Source organism: Humulus lupulus, chromosome 9 (assembly GCF_963169125.1).
Source record: "Humulus lupulus chromosome 9, drHumLupu1.1, whole genome shotgun sequence".
Lineage (NCBI taxonomy): Eukaryota > Viridiplantae > Streptophyta > Magnoliopsida > Rosales > Cannabaceae > Humulus > Humulus lupulus.
The window spans coordinates 128,147,657-128,155,430 of NC_084801.1; the positions used below are offsets into that span (position 1 = coordinate 128,147,657).

Sequence of the window (7,774 nt, forward strand, 5' to 3'; positions counted from 1 at the left end):
CTTGGACTCTTGTTGCACCTTGGCATCCTTCTTGGCATCATAGTTGGCCTTTTGCTTCACCATGTCCTTCTTACAAGAATGCAATAGTCTCCTATAAGAGTACTTCCCCCATGGATAGCTGAAGATGTACTCTACATTCTCAACAATTTTTAGAATATCTCGCCAAATGTGCAACTTGCTCCCAATGGCATTCAGAACCCCCTCAACAAACAAACATAGACCAAGCTTGTACACATCTTCCACAACCGTACAAGTCTTGAAAGCATGGTCCACCTGTGACAGCTTTACTTTCTCAGCATTGTTGAAATACTCCTTTATCAACCGGTCGCTGAGATTACGCCCTTCCAACTCTTCTGGTGACGGGAAGGTACTGAAATCCAACCCCGTCACCAGGGAAAACTCTCCCATGCCGAATCTACAAGACTTCGACCTCAAGAAAAAATGCACCTCATCTTTGTTGTTGTTGGCGATTTTCCTCAGCAACAGTTGATGCACCAAGACTCCGGAGAAATTAAACTTCAAAGCCAAAAAGAACTGCTTGAAAGGGGATTCCTTAGCCCTTTCAAGTAGCCCGAGCTCCAAAAACCTGGTCTTAATGTGATTTAAAGTATTACTACCTCGATATGTCACTCGACCAGGAAAGTGATCACTGAACGGAACAAGCAACTTAGGCATCTGTAACAACACATGACAAAAAATTGGTAAGAAAACAGAATAATTTTTTTCTTCATAAAATCACTGAAATAATTTGTCATCGAGCTCTATCGAGCTATAATCGAGCTGCAACATACCCTATCGAGCTATAATCGAGTTGCAACATACCCTATCGAGAAACTATCGAGTTCCATCGAGCAATATCAACAACCTAAATCTATCGAGCCTATCGAGCTAAGCAAAATCTGTCTACATAAATAACCATCGAGCTACAGTCTGGTCTAATATCGAACCATTATCGAACCTATCGAGCCCTTGTAATATAATACCACATATCCATCGAGCTCTTATCGATCCACCATCGAACCGTTCAAACTGCCCTATCGAGCCTACTATCGAACCATAATCGAGCCTATCGAGTTAGTTTCATATATTGCCATAGATCTATCGAGCTCCTATCGATCCACCATCGAACTGTTCAAACTACCCTATCGAGCCTACTATCGAACCATAATTGAACCTATCGAGCCACTGGTTCAAACTCAGAAAAAATTTCCCACAAAATCGGATAACCCATTCCACAAATCACAGATTCAACAACAATATAAAGCAAATATGGACTCGGGTTCAAGATTTTACCTTTGTTTTTGAAACTTTGAAGGAAATATGCTCCGTGGGTTTCGGGTTTGACAGAGAAATGGAAGTTTGCTGTGGGTCTCGAGATCGACAGAGAAATGGGAGAAGGTGGGGGTTCGACAGAGAAGGTGGGGGCTCGAAAACTCGACGGTTTTTGCGGGCTCGACGGAGATGGGGGCTCGACGGAGGGTTCGATGGTTTTTGGGGGATTTTTGTGAGACTAAGAGAGAGAAACCGAGAGTGGATAGAGAGAGAAAGCTGAGGTTGAATTTTTTGGGTGTGGAAAAATGAGAAGGGTATTTTGGGTATGAGGGAAAAGTTTAGCATCAATTTGAAAAAGTTAATAATGCTAAATTTTTTTTGTAATTGTACATATTAGTATGTATAAAAAGTGAAATTTCCCTTCCACAATAAGCCAGTTGAGGATTGTTGCATATGAGTGCTTGAGTCAAGTCTCCACAAACAAACATGATTGGATTGGACCCCAATTGTTCTTTATCATCCATTTTTATTTTAGGGTCCACAAGTATGCTATATTATATTATGTTTTTTTTAAGAAAGTTCTCAAGAATTGGTAATTGTCATGTACTTTTAAATTTTGTTTAGAATTTTTTTTTCAATTAGTAGCTTCACTTTATAATTAGGGATGGATGTACATTCTTTTTTCGAAGATTTGCCTCGTGAAGAAGACCCACTAGTTTTAATGGAGTGGAAATTCCTTGTTTAAATGGAGAAACTAAGGGAGGATGAGAATATTAAACTTGTGAGATACTGCCTTGTTTTTTTTTTTTTAAATATCTTTATTTATGTATTTTTTGTAGTATGTCAGTAACTTTAAAAAATATTTATTATTTTAAATTATAAATATTATGCAATATTTTATTTTTATACAATTTACCTTTTCTAAATTAAAAATTAATATTTAAAAAAAATAATATTCCTCGAGGGGATTCTTTTTTTTTTCTTTGGAAAAAAATTGATAATTAATTTTTAGAATGTTAAGTAAATTATCTTCTACGTTTTATTTTAAACTTTAATGTAGCAAGATAGTGTAAAAAAGAGTTTTTTTTTATATTTATTTTTATTTTTTGCAAATAATTTATAGAAATGATTTTATTATGATATTAAAGCAATTTGATAAAAAAAAATTGTATTTTTACAGCTTTCACAGGAAAAATGCAGTTTGCTACCTTACCAACATTATTGGATAACTAGTAAGCGCATTGTAACACCACAAGGAATTATTTCTGGAGCAGGCATGTTTTGACAACTCATTTGTATTCTAAATCTCATCAGTAATATAAATATTTTTATAATTGTGAACTAAAATACCCAATATGAATTTATGAAACACAAAAACTGTCTTAGCTCAGTCTTTTTTGAAGTGGCCACACAATTCCATTGAAGTTGGTAATTAATTTTCTTGTCAAATGAGCACAGTTGAGGTTAAGGATGGGAAGATTGCCTTCATTGTTACAGAAGTGGAAAAGCTTTGGAAATCAGAACTATTGCAGATAATTGACTATGGTGATGCTGTTGTTATGCCCGGCCTAATCGACATTTAAGATTTTGTTTTTATTATGTCAAACTTTGAAAAGTGCGCTAGCTCAAATGATCAGGCTTGAATTCGAGCACTCCTTATATGTTACTCAAATATTATAAGGTTATGCAAGGAGTCTAATCTAAAAAAAAGTGCTGTTTAAATTTTAACGATAATGTATAATATTATGAAAATAGATTCTTTACACTTTTCATAAGAAAAATGTTTTATCTAGTGTCAAACACATGATGAGTAATTGGAATATTTTGATTTTAATGGCAGGCATTCACATCTTGATGATCCTGGAAGAACTGAGTGGGAGGGATTTCCTTCAGGAACTAAAGCAGCAGCTGCTGGTACTTAACAAAACCCTTTTAATTCCCATTTTCTCAATACATTTTAATTGCATTTTTTCTTTGAATTAGTTTGGTTAAGTGAAAGACTGAAGGTATATGAGAAAATGAATGAATTCTCTTTTAAGACTTATTTGAAAATAACCATGCTATGTCCTTATTTTAGAGCCATGTTTATTACTTTTTCTTATTGAATATTTGACACATTTCTTTCTTCTATAGGTGGTCTGACATGCCTCTAAATAGTATGCCCTCAACTGTGTCTAGAGAAACCTTGAAACTTAAGGTATTGACCTACTTATGGTGTCAAGTTAGACTTATTTTCTTTAGTAAAATATAAGTTTAAGCAATATATCTCCTCTTTAGTTCATTGAATCTCTCTAACCAATCTTTTCTGCTTCTTTGCTCAATAGCTTAAATCGGCGAAAAAGAGAATATTCGTCGATGTTGGTATGTTCATGGACTCATATTTTGTGGTAATAATATTTCAGAAACACTAGTTTTCTGATTAATCTTTGTGTTTAATAGGTTTCTGGGGTGGTCTTGTAAAATGCATTTAACCCATCTGCTCTTAAAGATCTTTTGAATGCTGGTGTTCTTGGTTTGAAGGTACTAACTATTAGACAAGTGAAAATATTCATGGTTAAGACATTGTCTTGGTGAAAATTAGTTTATGCCATAAAGAGTATATTTTACTGAGTTACGTTTATCCATCTTTTTATTAATAGACACCTAAGAGGAGTAGCTCAAATGGTCAGATATGTGGTTTGCTCTTCAATACATAAAATTGTTATAAATTATCTATTCTTCAAATATTATAGAGTTAAACTGGGAGCGTAATTTTATAAAATTATCCTTATTAGTAGACATGTAAAATAACTTTTTTTTATTAGTTTGAGGTTCAACTACAGCTGTTTAACAATTTTATGAGTATTATGGATATTACATCCTTATCTAATTAAAGTTATTGTTCTATTTTGTAGTCTTTTATGTGTCCTTCAGGGATCAATGATTTTCCCATGACAAATGCTAGTCATATTAAGGTATATTTCATAATACTAATGCCAAACAATAATGCCTCACTACTACAAAATACCTTTTACGGGACACTTTTTTAGGACACGGACATAAATGCAAGTCCTTAAAAATATTTATGAAGTTTTTAGGACACTCATTGAGAGTCCTGGAAAAACGCAATTTAGGACTCGCAATGAGTGTCCTAAAAGAAAATGCGAGTCCTAAAAAAATCTGGGCTATAAAAATAAGTGTTTTACTTAATATTTTTAAGGACTTATTTTGGGAGTCCTTAATACTCTTTTAGGACTCGCAATGAGTGTCCTAAAAAAATCTGCGGCCCTAAAAAATCTGGGCTAAAAAAAAAGTGTCTTACTTAATAATTTTAAGAGCGAGTCCTAAAAAAGTATTAATGACTCCCAAAACAAACCCTTAAAGACACTCAACAGGATTTTTTAGGACTTGTACTTAAAGGCACTCAACCCAATTTTTTTTTAGGACTATTGTTGTGAATCCTAAAATGTTACTTAAAGACACTCAATGCGAGTCCTAAAAAAAACACGAGTCCTAGCGAGTCCTAAAAAACCTTTTTGTAGTAGTGCCTTCTTGTTTGCTTGGTTACAATTACAAATATTTCTGTTATTTATTCCAGGAGGGACTATCTGTACTAGCAAAATATAAAAGACCTTTACTTGTACATGCTGAGATTCAGAAAGAACTTGAAAAACCCTCGGATCTTGGTGATGGCTCAAATGATCCTCGTTCTTATTCGACGCATCTCAAGACTAGGTCACCCACAATGTAAAATGTTTTTCGATCACTTTCTTCGCAAAAAGAATTGAACAAGTTATTAGGTCCAATGAGAAGTTTAACACTGATTTACTATTGACTTAAAACTAGGGAGTAGGAAGCTATTAAGGAGCTCTTGACAGTAACAAAGGACACAAGAAGTGGTGGCTCCGCAGAAGGAGCTCATCTTCACATAGTTCACATGTCTGATTCAAGCTCCTCCTTAGATCTTATTAAGGTAAGTAATGTACTTTTGTATAGAAGTAATGATATATATGTGCACCAAAACATCACACAATGACTCAGATTAAATAAATGTTATTGGTTAAGAAAATCTGTACAGTACTGTCACTTGTGTAATATTTTGGTATATAATTTGTGTGCACTTATCATTGCAATTTGAATAAATATAAGTTTGGTTTTGTTGCTTAAACCAAATCTTATGTGAAACATTTGCCTTGAAATTCCTTTTCTCCTCAATGATTAGTACATCTTTCTTCATGCTCAAAATAGTTTGTAGCGGTTGAAACTTGCCCCCACTACTTAGCTTTCTCAGCAGAAGAGATTCCTGATGGAGACACTCGCTTCAAGTGCGCTCCGCCCATTCGTGACGCAGCCAATAAAGAAAAATTATGGGAGGCCTTGATGGTAATGAATTGATGACACATCCTTTAAAATTTGAAACCAGACGAGACAGAGAAATTGGACAGATGATTTGGATGCAAATTATTCTCATACTCGAATTTCGTAATGTTTGCAGGATGGACATATTGACATGTTGAGTTCTGATCATTTACCGACAGAGCCAAGACTTAAGCTCCTTGATGATGGTAACTTCTTGAGGGCATGGGGTGGAATATCATCTTTGCAGGTTGGCTTTGTTCTATTTCTCATGTGGATGTATGATATAATTTGTGTAATGTGATTGAAAAAACTAACTGAATTTTTCTCTCTTTATTGGAGACATTTACAGTTTGTGCTTCCTGTGACATGGACATATGGAATAACTTTGGAGCAGTTAGCTTCATGGTGGAGTGAGAGGCCTGCTAGGCTTGCTGGAATGGAATTAAAGGTAAATTTGTCATTTTGTTATTTCTATAACATACTCTTACTCACCTTATTAGTGTAAGATATCCTTATGTGAATTTTATTATGATCTAGCTATGTATAACTAAAACTTAATTTAATTAAGAAATTATCTTTTATATATGGGATAGGATGTAGTCTCCTTTGATGATTGTTCTCGTAGCATACAATAAATAATTTTGTTCATTCTATCTAAACCTAAGTATATTTCAATTGGATTAGCAACACAATTCAAATATTTAGTTTTTATTATCGCTAACAACTCATGATAGCAAGGTTTACACCCAAAGGTAGCTTAAACTTTGCTCTTACAAGATTTAAGGTTCGAGTTCCTTCTGATACCTGCATAACAATTATCTTTATATTTAGGCAAAGTTTACCATTAGTTATCTCTCTCATAATAATTATACTAAATGTATTTTGTTGTATAGACCAGAGAAACAACCACAGAAAAACTCTCCCAAATGAGTTTTACCTTATGTTGGTCTTCTACATAATTATCTAACTTTAAGTATGAAATCTTTGAACCTTGAACATGCTCACCATTTATGTCATCTAAATTTCTAAGCAAGAAAAGATCAATTGACTAACTTTGTTTGCTTTCATGGAAAGTCAAGTCATCATGTCTTGTGAAATTTCACTCTTTGCAGGGATCCATTCAAGTTGGAAACTTTGCAGATATAGTTGTGTGGGAACCTGAAGTGGAGTTTGATCTCAATCAAGATCATTTAGTATACATCAAGCATCTAGTATGTCTCTTTTTTCTTTGGTTAAGTTTCATACAATAATGTATTAGGGAAAAAGCCAAAGAACACAATATTAAGTAGCATATTGTTTTAAGAAATTAGTATTTAATGGGGGCCAAATGAAAATAATGCTAAAATTATATTTAAACATATGCTTTTCAGCATGAACGTCCCTTATTTTTTTTGCTTTATGACAATTTAGTCTCTGAGAAACTTGTATTGAGTTTTAAAAATAGTAATAATTAAGTCATTTTAGTTCATTTTTTAACATAATTCTAAGCTTTTTATGGACATTTTGATATTTCTCTATATATTGTATACTTTTTTTTGTATGTTTACATATCATAAAAAAAACTAAGAATTTTGTGGAAAAAAAACAATAAGAACTTAATTGCTACTTTTTATAGAATTCAATAACATGATGGACTGAAATGCAAACAATGAAAAATTAAGGGAATATTTATGCTAACATTCCTTAAACTAATAAATAATAATGAAAAAATTAGTGGGGACACATCAAGCTCTACAAATGTTCTCTCATTTATTTATTTTTGGTTTTGTGAATGTGTAGGAAATCTCAGCCTACATGGGAACAAAGTTGTATGGAAGAATTTCATCAACTTTTGTGAGAGGAAACCTTGTTTACAAGGAGGACACCTTGTGGTGTACAATCCTAGCAACATAGAGATTAAAAATTATCATTTTTATTTAACTTGTTTTTATTCTATAACTATTTTATAGACTTATTTAACATTGTTTGGGAACCTTAGTTGTATATATGAATATGTAAATATGTATAATACTTTGTAAGTTCATTAGTTTGAACTTCATTTAATATAAAAACAACTTTTTCTCGAAACATTCTCATCAATTTGAGACTAAAAATCGAGAAAAATTAGGACTTTGAGTAAGAAAGAAAAAATTAATTGAGGAAGACTTGAGGTGCTCAACACTAC

General features: G+C 33.0%; 1 pseudogene; it reads left to right on the top strand.

The window, feature by feature from the left end:
- The first annotated feature begins 1,388 nt into the window (after nt 1-1,388).
- On the top strand, nt 1,389-7,503 carry LOC133800033 (allantoinase-like; annotated as a pseudogene).
- Nucleotides 7,504-7,774: the final 271 nt, after the last annotated feature.